The sequence below is a fragment of the Hemiscyllium ocellatum genome, chromosome 13 (genome assembly GCF_020745735.1).
Source record: "Hemiscyllium ocellatum isolate sHemOce1 chromosome 13, sHemOce1.pat.X.cur, whole genome shotgun sequence".
NCBI classification, from domain to species: domain Eukaryota; kingdom Metazoa; phylum Chordata; class Chondrichthyes; order Orectolobiformes; family Hemiscylliidae; genus Hemiscyllium; species Hemiscyllium ocellatum.
Genome location: NC_083413.1, coordinates 16374141 through 16387126, shown reverse-complemented (window position 1 = coordinate 16387126; position 12986 = coordinate 16374141). Strand labels below are relative to the sequence as shown.

Below are 12986 nucleotides of genomic sequence, written 5' to 3'. Positions count from 1 at the left end.
CATATTCTCTACTCCAACTCTATCAGAGGCCTTTTGTCATATTGCTAGTCTCCCGTTATCTGGGATGCACGGTGCTAGAATGAGTAAGTGGACAGAATCAGGCTTCAGCAGTGACACCCTATTGATTAGAATCATCTGCTGATTGAATGGTCCAAAATAAAACTGGGGAAACTGCACAACGTAGTAGAGAACACCGAGAGTGAGAGAGAGAGTGAGAGAGAGAGAGAGAGTGAGTGAGAGAGACTCCTGACAGAAATTTACATTAAACAGATGTGGAGTGGAGGTTCACTGACTCTGTAGAATGAAACCGCACCAAACATACCCATTGAGTCCATCATTTCTGCACCCAGCTCTTCAAAAAACAAAGCGGTCAGATTAGTCCAACTGTTCCTGTTGCTCCCATAATCCTGCAAACTTATTCTTTTTCAAGCATTTATCCAATTTCCTTTTTGGAGTCCCGTTCCACCACATTTTATTACGGATTATGGTGACCTGTACCTTTACACAGAAAACCCTTCCTGGTTAATTATTTAAATACGCACACTGCAAACAGTTTCACACAGTTCACTCCAATAAAACAGATTGTGAAAATTTCTGAACCTTCGCCTGGCCTTCTCTGCTCAGAGGAGAACATCTCCTTGATGTCACAAGGAATTAAGGACTACGGGGAGAACGTGGGTAAGTGGAGTTGAAATGCCCATCAGCCATGATTGAATGGCGGAGTGGACTCGATGGGTCGAATGGCCTTACTTCCACTCCTATGATTTATGATCTCCATCAACATGCCACACGGTACAGGATCAAGAAAGGAAGTAGTGATGGTTGGTTGCAACTGACTGAGGTAAATCTGAGTTGCCATGACAGTGCAGTCTGGGATTACATTTAGTTACGGCCAAGGCTCCAGTATTCTTTCTATCACATAGTTGATCAAGAACACCCCCTGCCCGGTCACCGACCGTTAGCTTGAATATTGGGATGATTGGCTGGTTAAATCCTCAACCTGCTTGATGAATGAACTTTCCTTGGCTAGCATCTGCAGGGTGGACAAAGAATGGACAAGGGACAAGCTTGATCCTTTGAACCTACTCAATAAGATCATGACTGATTGGGCTTCAACCTCAACTCTATATTCCTGGTAATCTTCCATCCTCTTGAAAATCAAGCAGCTATCGAGCTTCATCTTAATCATTTCCAAAAATATTGCATCCACTGCCTTTTGAGGGAAGGGATTTCGAAAGACTCAAACACAGAACTTTTTGACTTAGTGACAGGGTTGCTACCCACTTCATCGCAAGACCACTCCTAGGGAGTTTGACAGCCCCTAATGCCAGTTCTGGATATGTTTCATTAGGATAACTGTAGGGGGTGAAATGACACCTCCAGTACATGACCTCAAGCTGCCTGGACACAGGACTGACAGGCAGCCATCTTTTTGGTCACTGGACACTGTGGGCAGACCTGACCAGCAAAAAGAAAGCAGAGAGAAGTAATTAAAATAGCTGTGGAGGAGGCCAGATCATTGATACCTATCCCCATCTTAAATATACTCAAAGAAATCAAGGGTATGGGGAGAAAGCAAGAGAATGGGGTTGAGAAACTTATCAGCCATGATTGAATGACAGAGCAGACTCGATGGGCTGAATGATCTCATTTCTGCTCCTATGTCTTATCATCTTTTGGACTGACTGTTGGAGGGAACATCTGTTTTGACAAAATATAGCATAAAATTCGCAATATTAAAGTTCTCAGCACACATGAAGGGAGTGAATGGATTCTCCAATGCAACAACGTCATCCAGTCAACAGTGTGGAAAATTCGCAGGTAGGTCCTCACCACAAAAAGCAGGACAAATCTAATCCACCTAATTACTGGCCCATCAGTGTACTCTCAAATCATCAGCAAGGTATTGGAAGTGTCGGTGCTATCAACAGCACCTATGCAATAATATGCTCATTGATGCTTGGTTTAGATTCTACCAGAGCCACTCAACTCCTGACCTCATGAAGGCTTGGTCCAAACTTGGACAAAAGGGAAATGGAGGATGACTACCCTTAAAATCAAGGCCAAATTTGACCAAATGAGGCATCAAACTCAAACAAAAACAGAAATTGCTGGAAAAGCTCAGCAGGTCTGGCAGCATCTGTGGGGAAAACTCAATGAATGTTTTGGGTCAAGTGACCCTTCCTCAGAACTGATGATAGATGGGAAAATGTTGGTTTATATGCAGAAGTTAGAGTGGGGGGAGAGGGTAAGGAGTAAGTGATAGGTGGGAATAGAATCTAAAGAGAGAGAAGAACCATTGGACTGACAAAGGAATGCATAATGATTGGGTTAAGAAGGTGAATAGCTGTTAATGGGGACCAGGCAAAAGTGAGGACTGCAGATGCTGGAAACCAGAGTTTAGATCAAAGTGTTGCTGGAAAAGCACAGCAGGTCAGGCAGCATCCAAGGAGCAGGAAAATCCATGTTTCAGGCAAAAGCCCTACATCAGGAATGGGGACTGTTAATAGCTAACAATGGGTTGTGTAGTAGCAAACTGAGTGATAACAAGGCTGTGTGTGAGAGGGTTTGGGGTGAGGACATGGGAGAGCTGAAGTTATTGAACTCAAGTTATTGAATCCAGGAGGCTGCTGGGTCCCAAAGCAACATCAAATACTTGTTTAAAATTACTATTCTCCATACATGGAGATGGAATATTCCATGATCAGCTACCTTTGACCAGAAATTGAACTGGAACAGTAACATAAATACTGTGATGACAAGAGCAACTGTGAACTCGGAGGTGAGCAACTCACTTTGTTTTCTCAAAGCCTGGCCACTGTCTACAAAGCACAAATCAGGAGTACTGGTGGAATACTGCCGGGATGGGTGCAGCTCCAATGGCACTCCAGAAGCTTGACACCATCCAGGTCAAAACAGTCTCATGATTGGCACCTCATCTAGCATGGGAGAAAGTGGGGACTTCAGATGCTGGAGATCAGAGTTGAAAAATAAAGTGTGACACTAGAAAAGCACAAACGATCATGCAGCATCCAAGGAGCAGGAGAGTGAACAATTTGAGCATTAGCCCTTCATCAGGAATCCGTCGACTCTCCTGTTCCTCAGATGCTGCGCTTTTCCAGCCCCACACTTTTTTGACTCCATCTAACACCTTTAATACCTCAGACACAGTGGAATCGGTTTGTTTTATCTACAAGATGCACTACCACAACTCACCAAGCTACCTTAAGCCTTCCAAACCCATCAGCTCTTCTATCCAGAGAGTCAAGAGCAGGAAATCAAGTGAAAAGAAAACATATCCTGCAGGCTCCTTCCTAAGCTACACACCATGCAGTCTTCAAAATATACATCTGTTCCTTCACCGCCACTGGACACAACGCTGGAATTCCTTCTTAACAGCTTGTGGGCCCACCTACACTGGAGCAGTTCAAAGGAGACAGCTCACCACCAGCCACTCTACTGTAATCAGACAATAAATACTGGCCCAGCCAGCAATGCTCACGTATCAAAAATGAACTAACAACCGCATGAATAAAGTGTTGTGTGAGACCCTGGAAGATTGGATTTCCATTTCTACAATCCCTTTCACAATATCAGAATGTCCTATATAGCTTCACAGCCAATCAAGTACTTTTGAATGTAGTCATGGTCTATAATGGAAGAAATGTGACAGCTAAATGCTGCCAAACAGAAGTGAAACAAATTATCTGTATTTTTTTGTTGGATGAGAGATAAAATGAGCTTGGACACCAGAAAGAACTCTCCTGCCTTGGATTGACGATTGGGTGTGTATTTAACATGTCATTTGAAAATCAGCATCTCTGACAGGGCAGCACCTCAATAAAATGCCAGCCTGGATAACGCTTTCAAGTCTCAACTCCACTTACAATAGTTACACAAGTTAGTCCGGCAAGCGATAGCTGACGAAATATGTTGTCACAATTGGCATGCCATGCAACACCTTCAACAGTGCACAGTGGCAAAAAGTGCGGACCATAGGATAGTATTCCTCCTTTTCCCCATACAGACTAAATAATAATTACATACACCAGAAAACTCAGCAAGAGCTATCCTTTAGTGAGCTACACACTTATGTCAATGTCAGATAGTTGAGAGTTCACATTTTAGACTGGAGAACTGGGTGAAAATAAAAGGGTTAGGAACAGCCTGGAATCTTTTTCACACAGTCACCCAACAGAAACAAGGATAGGTGCCGAACAGCTTGGTCAAAGGGTCAGGTTTTGAGAAGTGTCATGAAAAAGGAAAGCTGGGCAAATGAAACTAAGGATGGAATTCCTGACCTCTGGAGCCGGCCAGCTGGAAATGCAACAGCCAATGGTGAAGCAATTAAAGCCAGGAATGTTGAAGAGATTAACATTGGAGAAGCCAGAGTACCTTGTGGGGCTGGAGGAGATGACAAAGGGAAGAGGAGGTGAAGCCCCAATGGAAACTGAAAGGAGAGGTCAGAGATTTTGCAGCAAGGCTTTGGCAGGCTCCAAGTCACACTAGGTGAGTAGGCACAGGCATGGCAGCAGAATAGAATATGGTGCCCGTTGGGAGGGAGAGGTGGCATGGATTTGTCTCTGCTCGTTTGCAGCGACAAAGAAATGGTTCCTCTATTGTTACACCGTCCCCTCCTTTTCCCCCACTGCTCCCAAACTTTCTTGCTCTTCCTCTCCGGCCCGGACTTCCTCTTAACTTTTCCAATGGCCCTCCATTTGCACCACTTCAGTTCCTTCCCACTACAACATGCAACTAAAAGTAAAAATGAAAGGGAACTTCAGAGACGCTGGCTGCAGAGTGCACATACCTCTGACTATTACTTCCATCTGTTTACCCAGACTGGAGGGGAACTGAATCGGTTTTATTTAACTTGGCTGAATCTGAAGACTTCCAGTTCCTAGCTCAGAGCCTTGTAACAGAATCAGAGCGAGCAACAAACATCACAATTACAGACTGCGTGGCTGGTAATATCGGGGAGGGAGAGAGGGAGGGGCGGTGAATGGCTCTGTCGCTCCCAGCCAAGAACTGTGTTCTGATTCCCCTCAGACACAGCAGGCAAGAATACATGTGGAAGCAACGCTGGTCCTGCGCATGACAAAATGGCACCAGCCACACTATGTGCTTTTAAATGTTAGGCCAGAGAAGCAAGAGGATTGAATCTGAACACACAGAGCTGATTGTGCAAGACGGCACTAAGTCAACCGTAACACTGATCAGCAGCGTCCCGATATTTCAATTGGTTCGATGTTCCTTTTGTTTCTGAACATTTAGTTTTGAGGTAGCTGTCTGGCCAGCTGCCAGACCAAAACACTTACTCATTTTAAATTTATTGCAATTAAGGGCACACACCCTCCGTCCCAAGATAATTCAGTTGCAAAACAGACACAGCCAAGTTGTGAAATGAAACCAAAATAAACAGGAAGTTCACAGATTCGATCTGTGCTGATTGAACGGATGGAAAGAGTTTACATTTATAGAGCGCCTTTCACAACCTCAGTATGTCCCAATGCGCATGCAGCCATTTTATTTTTTTTTAATTTGAAGTCCAACAGCTTTGTTGAAGCGTCAATATTGTCCACCACACCAGGGAGAAAAATCGCCAGGTCTCCTCAAGTACTGAGATAGAATTTTTGACATTCATTTAATAGTGCACACTTCTTACCAAAAAGTCAGTGCAGCATTCCACCAGTACTACAAAGGGAGTCTCAGTAGCACACTTTAGATTTATTGTGTGCCTTTAACATAACGAAATGTTCCCAAGATACGTCACAGGAGCATGATAAAACAAAGTATGATGTTGAACCGTACAGGAGACATCAAGTTCAAGGAAAGAAGGTTTGGCCAAAAGGATAGGATTTAAGGAGCATCTTAAAAAAGGTGGGAAGGTGGTTAAGATGAGTGGTGGAGAGGTGGAGGAAGGGTATTCCAGAGCTTAGGGTCTGGGTAACTGAAGGCGTGGACATCAATGGTGGAACTGTTAAAACTCAAGTTACACAAAGAGGCCAGAAAGTAAGGTGCACAGTTGTTTCATAGGTTTGAAGGAGATCACGGAGATGCAGGAATGAGCTTGGCCATGAAGAAATCTACAAACAAGGGCGAGAATTTTAAACTCAAGACAATGCTTGACTGGGGGCCAGTGCAGGTCAGGAACACTGGGTGATTGATGAACATGTCTTGCTGCGAGTTAAGATATGGGCAGTAGAGTTTTAGATGACCTTCTGATTAAGGAAGGTATGATGTGGATCACCAGCAAGGAGTATGTTGTATAATCAAGATTTGGCATAAGAAAGACATGATGAAGATTTCAGCAGCAGATGAACTGAGTTTTTTTTGGTCAGGTGATGTTACAGAGGTAGAAACGGATGGTCTTAGATGTGGCATGATGGGGTTGGAAATTTCTCTCAAAGCCACGTGATTCCAGGTTTACAAAAACTTCAGAACTTCTGAAAAAAGGGTCACTGGACCCAAAACGTTAACTGATTTCACTCCACAGAGGGCTGCCAGACCTGTTCAGCTTTTCCAGCAGTTTCTGTATTTGCTTCTAACCATTCCTTCTTCACTGGTTGAACAACCTCCCAACAGAGTCAGGAGGAGCAGCATCACTGAAGACAGGACTGTCGTTCACTTTTAAGCTAATTTGGGTTCCCCAGTATTTGGCTGGGAGGTGGAAAGATCTAGCCTATGGATGGATTGAGATGAGATGCACTCAAGGAAAAGTGGGATCAATACACAAGGGAAAAATGAATAGATATGTTGTTGGGGGTGAGATGAAGCAAGTTAGGAGAAGATCTGGTATTGGTAAGGTAAACTAAAAAAGAAATGGCCTCCAGTAGCACTGTCAACTGCGCTCGATTGGCCTGAACTTCTATGGATTAAAATCCCAACCCTCAGGTTCCTGCTGCCTGTAATACTGGGGAACAACCATGTGGATCATTGAAAAAATATTGTTTCTTTCTCATCACTTTTTTTTCCAGCAAATATAAAAATATTGAAAATCAGAAAAAAAGCATAATGAACCTTTTCACTTGGTACAGGAAGCCAATGTGTCACAAGGATGGATGCATTGGCCAAATAATGGTTAAAGTGTGGGTTAAGTCATGTGATAAAGCCTCTAGGAATAGATTTAAATTACAGTTTAAACCAGCATCCTGCAAAACGGTGACCCAGGTTCGTCAGCCTTTGCTTTTCCTTAGTAGTGGGAAGGCTCCTCTTTAAGAAGCGTCCTGTAAAATACTGTGAGAAACTATTCAATTGACCAAAACACAACCAGTAACCTAAACTTAAAGAAACAAATCCCTTCTCTCTCTCTCTCTCTCTCAAATCAATCAAGCAAAGCCAGGCCAGACAACGCAGTTACACAATGCATCTGTATCCCACCATCTCATCTACCAAACCAAAACAGTCACTCTTGTTGTACAGGTCAAGAGGTTCCAGCACAGAAATGAGCACAATGACACAAGTGAAGGAAGATCTATGGAGACTGTTCCTCCTAACAAGCCGTGGATAATTTGTACTGGTCTGATTTCTCTGTCTGTTGCCTGTTTGTTTGAAACAAGCAAGCGCACAGTTTCTGGGTGAGAAACAAAATCCAGGATATCAAGGTACATGTAGGACATTCTCCCAGAGGAGGGCACTGATACTGGTTCAACTGCTACCTTTAACATAAGGAAATAAGAGGCAGCCATTCAGTCCCCAACATCTGTTATGGAAATCTATCACTGAGTGAATCAGACAGGGTTGTTGTCTGACCAGAAACTCCTTCACCAGTATTGTACCCAATCCTATCAGCATATCAAAGTCCCCAACAAATTAAGATCATAAAATATAAGAGTAGATGTCAGCCATTCAGCCCATCGAGTCTGATCTGCCACCATTCAATGAGATCATGGATAATCCAATCCTCCTCAACTCCACTTTCCCATTACTCTTATCTTGAATCAAGGGTTATGACCATGCGTTCCACACCTTAACTTGATCTATGCCTTGACTCTTTAGACTCTGATAGTCTTGTTGAACAAAAACTCAGGTTTGAAAATGTTCAACTGACCTCAGCAGTGTTTGTAAAAGGAGTGCTCCTTTTTGATATCTACCTGAATAATCGACTCAAGTGGCTGGCTGGCCTGGATTCCACAGACCCATCTCAGAAGAACTTGCAGATGAATGTTCTAATCACAGGAGGATCGATATGCTCATGTACATTGGTGTACCACTATACGTGCTACTGGTTTAAGCCAGTCAGTGTCTTCTTTACAAGACCCAATCTCATTGTGAGCCATCCCCACACCTCGGACAGTGCTCTGCTCAGGTGAAGCAATAGAATGTAGGAGTCCATTGGAGCCCATCATAACAATGTCAGCACTCTGAGGAAGAAATGGAATGTATCTCTTCTCTTTGGGGCAGGCATCTATGCCATGCTCATGGCTCTGGACCGGTAATATTGAGTCAGGATTAGAGTGGTGCTGAAAAAGCACAGCAAGTCAGGCAGCATCCGAGGAGCAGGGGAAATAAAAAATCAATGTTTCAAGCAAAAGCCCTTCATCAGAAATTCCTGATGAAGGGCTTTTGCCTGAAACGTTGACTTTTCCTGCTCTTGGGATGCTGCCTGACCTGCTGTGCTTTTTCAGCATCACTCTAATCCTGACTCTAATCTCCAGCAACTGCAGTACCCACTTCTGACCGGTAATATAGAACCCAATGGTAACGTTCTGGGGTCATGACTACATCAGATAGCGAAAATTGAATTTCTTTTTCAAAACAATGGTTGTCTTTTATTATATTCATGGTATTTGTGTGCTGCCTACTAGGCCAGTCTTAACTGCCTATCCCTCAGAGCTGAGAGCGCTATTAACCGTCAACCAGCAGAGTTAACAGATTAAGTCCAATATCCATATCAGACTCAAAGCTAACTGTGTTCCACTCTCCACAAATGCTGTCAGACCCCTGGGCTTCCTGCAGCACTTTCGATCTCCAGCACTTTGCTTTTATAAGACATAACCACATTGTCACAGGTGACTCAGGGAAGGATAGTAGATTTCCTTCTCTAAAGGGGAATTATTGTAAAAACTCATTTGGTTTACTAATCAACAATGGTTGTATGGTCAGTCTAATACTTTTAGCTCCAGAATTATACTGAATTCAAATTTCACCCCATTGACCATGGTGGAGATTTGAACCCATGTTTTCAAAGCATTAGACTAGGATTACTGCATCAGTGACAATACCATTATGCCACTGCACTGTCATGTGGAGAAATGTCAAATTGACTGAATTGGTTTAAATTAATCATTTTTTTTAAAATGGGGAGGTCACCAACGGACATGTCAAACATTTGTTTATTTAATTACCATCTGCCCCCCTAAGATGACCATAGTGGATATTGGGTGAGTTAGCGTGGAGGCTGAAGGCAAAGGCGTTTGTTGGCTCTAAGAGAGAGCATGAGGGGCCACAGGGGTGGGTGGGGGGGCATGAGTTGTCAAAAAATATGGCATGGAGAATGAGTGGAGGGACAAGGTCATTTTATAGAAACAGTTTCCTTTTAAGTCCCAAAACACCGAAAGCCCGATTTTCCACAGCAGCCAACCCTTTGAATGCGACATCTAATTACTTCCACTTCACTCTCCTGGTTTTCTCCTTCAAACACTGAGGAATTAACTGAAAGGTTAACTATGCGTGAGGAAGTAAGGAGGTGGGCATCAGTTAGAAAGAGACCATTGGAGGGGGATTGCAGGTACATCAAGTGGAAACACTGGTTTGAGCTAAATGGCCTGGTTCTGTGCTGCACATTTTCTGGGAAAGGGAGCTGTGTAATGCTAATGACTCTGGACCCATAATACAGAACCCTATGGTAATGCTCTGGGGACATGACCATATCAGATGACAAGATTTGAATTCCTTTTTCAAAAATGGTTGGTTTTTCATATCTTCATGGTATTCAAGTGCTGCTGGCTAGGCCAGTATTAACTGCATATCCATCAGAGCTGAGAGTGTAATTTGTTTATGAAGAGACTGGCAAAAGCAGAAACTTGCCCAGGTGTGATTAGATCAAGTGGCTACTTTCACAGAGACTCAGGGGGTTGTCAATTCAAGGACCCCCTAAAATGCAGAACAATGAATGGAAAAAGTCAAACTGTAATGACTGCCCTGTGGGACAATGGTGACTTCAATGTGACAATTTTAGGCTACTGTTTCAAGATGGTTTCTTAATAAATATGCAACAATTTTAGGATCCTGTTTAAGATGATTTTTAACCATTTTCCTAATAACTTTATGTAAGAAATATTTACCCCCTTAGTTTTTTTTTGCCATCAACATAGCCAGTCAAGCCAATTGTTCTCCTTGTTTTGAATCAATGGAAACCAGTTTACCGTTTCAAAACCTTTGAGGTTTTGACAATCTCCTTTGGATGCCTCTTTAATTGTGATGGATTTGGCAAAAAAACAACAATGGTTTTATATCTTTCTGAACAGATTTATATCCCTCTCACTTGTTGAACAATTCCAGTCAATCAAGGCCTTCACTCTCCAATTACTCTGACATCTACTCACAATAGAATGCTCAGACTGCACTGTGTCACCTATTGTCTTGAACAAATTGGACAGTGCTTTTTTCATATAATGTATAGGACCATTACACCATGTCATGGACAATCTATTTTCCTGAAGTATGGTGGTTGGGAAGTAGGTACATCTCCTTGTACCACAAGTTAAATCCTTGTGCAGTTTTCTTAGGTCAATTCAAGATGAATTGGTCACAGATATCCCTAACTTCAACAGAAAATCAAAAGGAATGCAATCAGAAATGACCGGCTTTTCCCTCTTGTTTAAAACATTTTGACCATGATGCAAAGTTTTATGACAAAGAATGGCAGCAGAAGAATGTTGGATGTACATCAGAAAAATATTTAAATATAATAGCTCCTGTGTTCGAAGATCACCTCAGTTTATGAAGGAAGCAATTAGGACATGATGTAGGAAATGGGGTGAATTAGGTGGGGAATGAGGCAGGCAAAGTGAAGGGGAGAAATCCAAACTCTGACCAATACTACTTTGGGAGGGGTGCTCCCATAAAAGTTAAGGTGTGTGAGTGATTGTTGAATGGGGCAGTGTGAAGAGGGCATTGCCCGTGTGGGTTTCCTTCTGGTGCTCCAACTTCCTCCCACAGTGCAAAGTTGTGTGGGTCAGGTGGATTGGCCATGCTAATTTGTGCATAGTATCCAGGGATGTGCCAGCTAGTTGGATTTGCCATGGGAAATGCAGGGTTACATGGATAGGATAAGGTGGGGGTGGGGGTGGGGATGGATTTGGGTGTGATGCACTTCAGAGTGTCGATGTGGACTTAATGGGCCAAATGGCCTGCTTCCACACTGTCGGGATTCTAGGAGACACTAAAGCAGTGCAGGCCACACATTACTCAAACCATTCTGCTGCTTTTTAATTTTTTTTACTTATTCATTCACAGGATGAGTGTATCACTGGCTAGGCATCATTTATAGTCCATCCCTAATTGCCCGGAGGGGTAGTTAAAAGTCAATCACATTGCTGTGTGTCTGGAGTCACACGTGGACCAGGTCAGGATTGTAGACTCCCTTCTCTGAGCACATTAGTGAACCAGAAGGGATTTTCCAAAAATCGATTCATGGTCATCATTAGACTCTGAATTCCTGGATTTTTTTTTGGATATTCAATTCAAATTCCATCATGTGCCGTGATGGGAATCCAACCTAGAAGCCTGGATTAATAGTCCAGCAATAATACCATAAAGCCAGTGCCTCCTTGGTAAACCAGATTGTGGCTAACCTCTACTTCAACTGATCCTACTTGCTAACACACACACACACACACACACACACACACACACGACTAGAACAGACCTCTCCCATTACTGTGAATCCATTGTCCAGGAGTTGGAATGGACCCCAATGCCTCCCCAAACTATACTTCCACTCCTTATCAAGGTGTAATTTATCCCCTTCATCTAGGAAGTTAAAAAATACTGTAAATGCTGACGCAAAGGCATCACTTAACTAACAATTACTAACTAACAAGACCCATTAACTTAGCTTGCTTTCCCGGTGTAGAATGAGTCAACTCCTGCTTGACTACATAGTTGACCTAGCCTTCACCAACAAAAGCATCTTGTTTATTTTCTCACATGTAAACAAAAAGGAGAAAGAAAACATTTGTAAATAATCATTGGGCCTCAGCATTATCACACAGTCTCCTAAGCAACTGTACTCACCTAATGCCATTCACAAAAAAATTGGTTGCTATGGGAAACCACCAAGGACATGTGAATTCTGGCGATGAAGGTGAAAATTTGACGCATTATTTTATTAACATAATTGGAATGTACGTACAATAAAAGTAATAACTGGCAGAGCTTAAAGTATTCTGACCCATTGATGACTCGACTGGATAGCAAAAAGAGCAAATTTTTAAAAATGAGATGATATAATTGTTAAAAAGAATTAAAGCAAACATTCTTCCCCCACCCTCCCTACTCTTCAGTGCACTCAGCATTTTATGATTATATTCAAACAAACTGAATTGAAGTTTTCAAGAGACTGATGTGGTCAAGAGAAAATATCTCACTGGTTGGGAAATTGAGGATACACAGGGTAGCTTCCTCCCAGCTATATCCTTTTGCGATGCCACCTCAGCACCTGGTGATGGTGCTCTCTAGGACATTGTTGGGTGGCACAGTGGTTAGCACTGCTGCCTCACAGCGCCAGGGACCTGGGTTCAATTCCCAACTCAGGCGACTGACTGTGTGGAGGTTGCACGTTCTCCCCGTGTCTGCGTGGGTTTCCTCCGGGTGCTCCGGTTTCCTCCCACAGTCCAAAGATGTGCGGGTGAGGTGAATTGGCCATGCTAAATTGCCCGTAGTGTTAGGTAAGGGGTATATGTAGGGGTATGGGTGGGTTGCGCTTTGGCGGGTCGGTGTGGACTTGTTGGGCCGAAGGGCCTGTTTCCACACTAAGTAAT

General features: G+C 43.1%; 1 protein-coding gene across 13 annotated transcripts in view; it reads right to left on the bottom strand.

Annotated features, from left to right (window-relative positions):
• The window catches only part of mbnl1 (muscleblind-like splicing regulator 1), a 228548-nt gene that overhangs the window by 195761 nt on the left and 19801 nt on the right, over nt 1-12986 (bottom strand). The window contains exon 1 of one of the 13 annotated variants that reach the window (XM_060834568.1): nt 4811-4829. The exons of the other annotated variants lie outside the window; for them this stretch is intronic. The gene's annotated coding sequence lies outside the window, so the exon portion shown is untranslated. Of the gene's footprint in view, nt 1-4810; nt 4830-12986 lie in introns of those variants that run through there. 13 annotated transcript variants of the gene reach the window in all.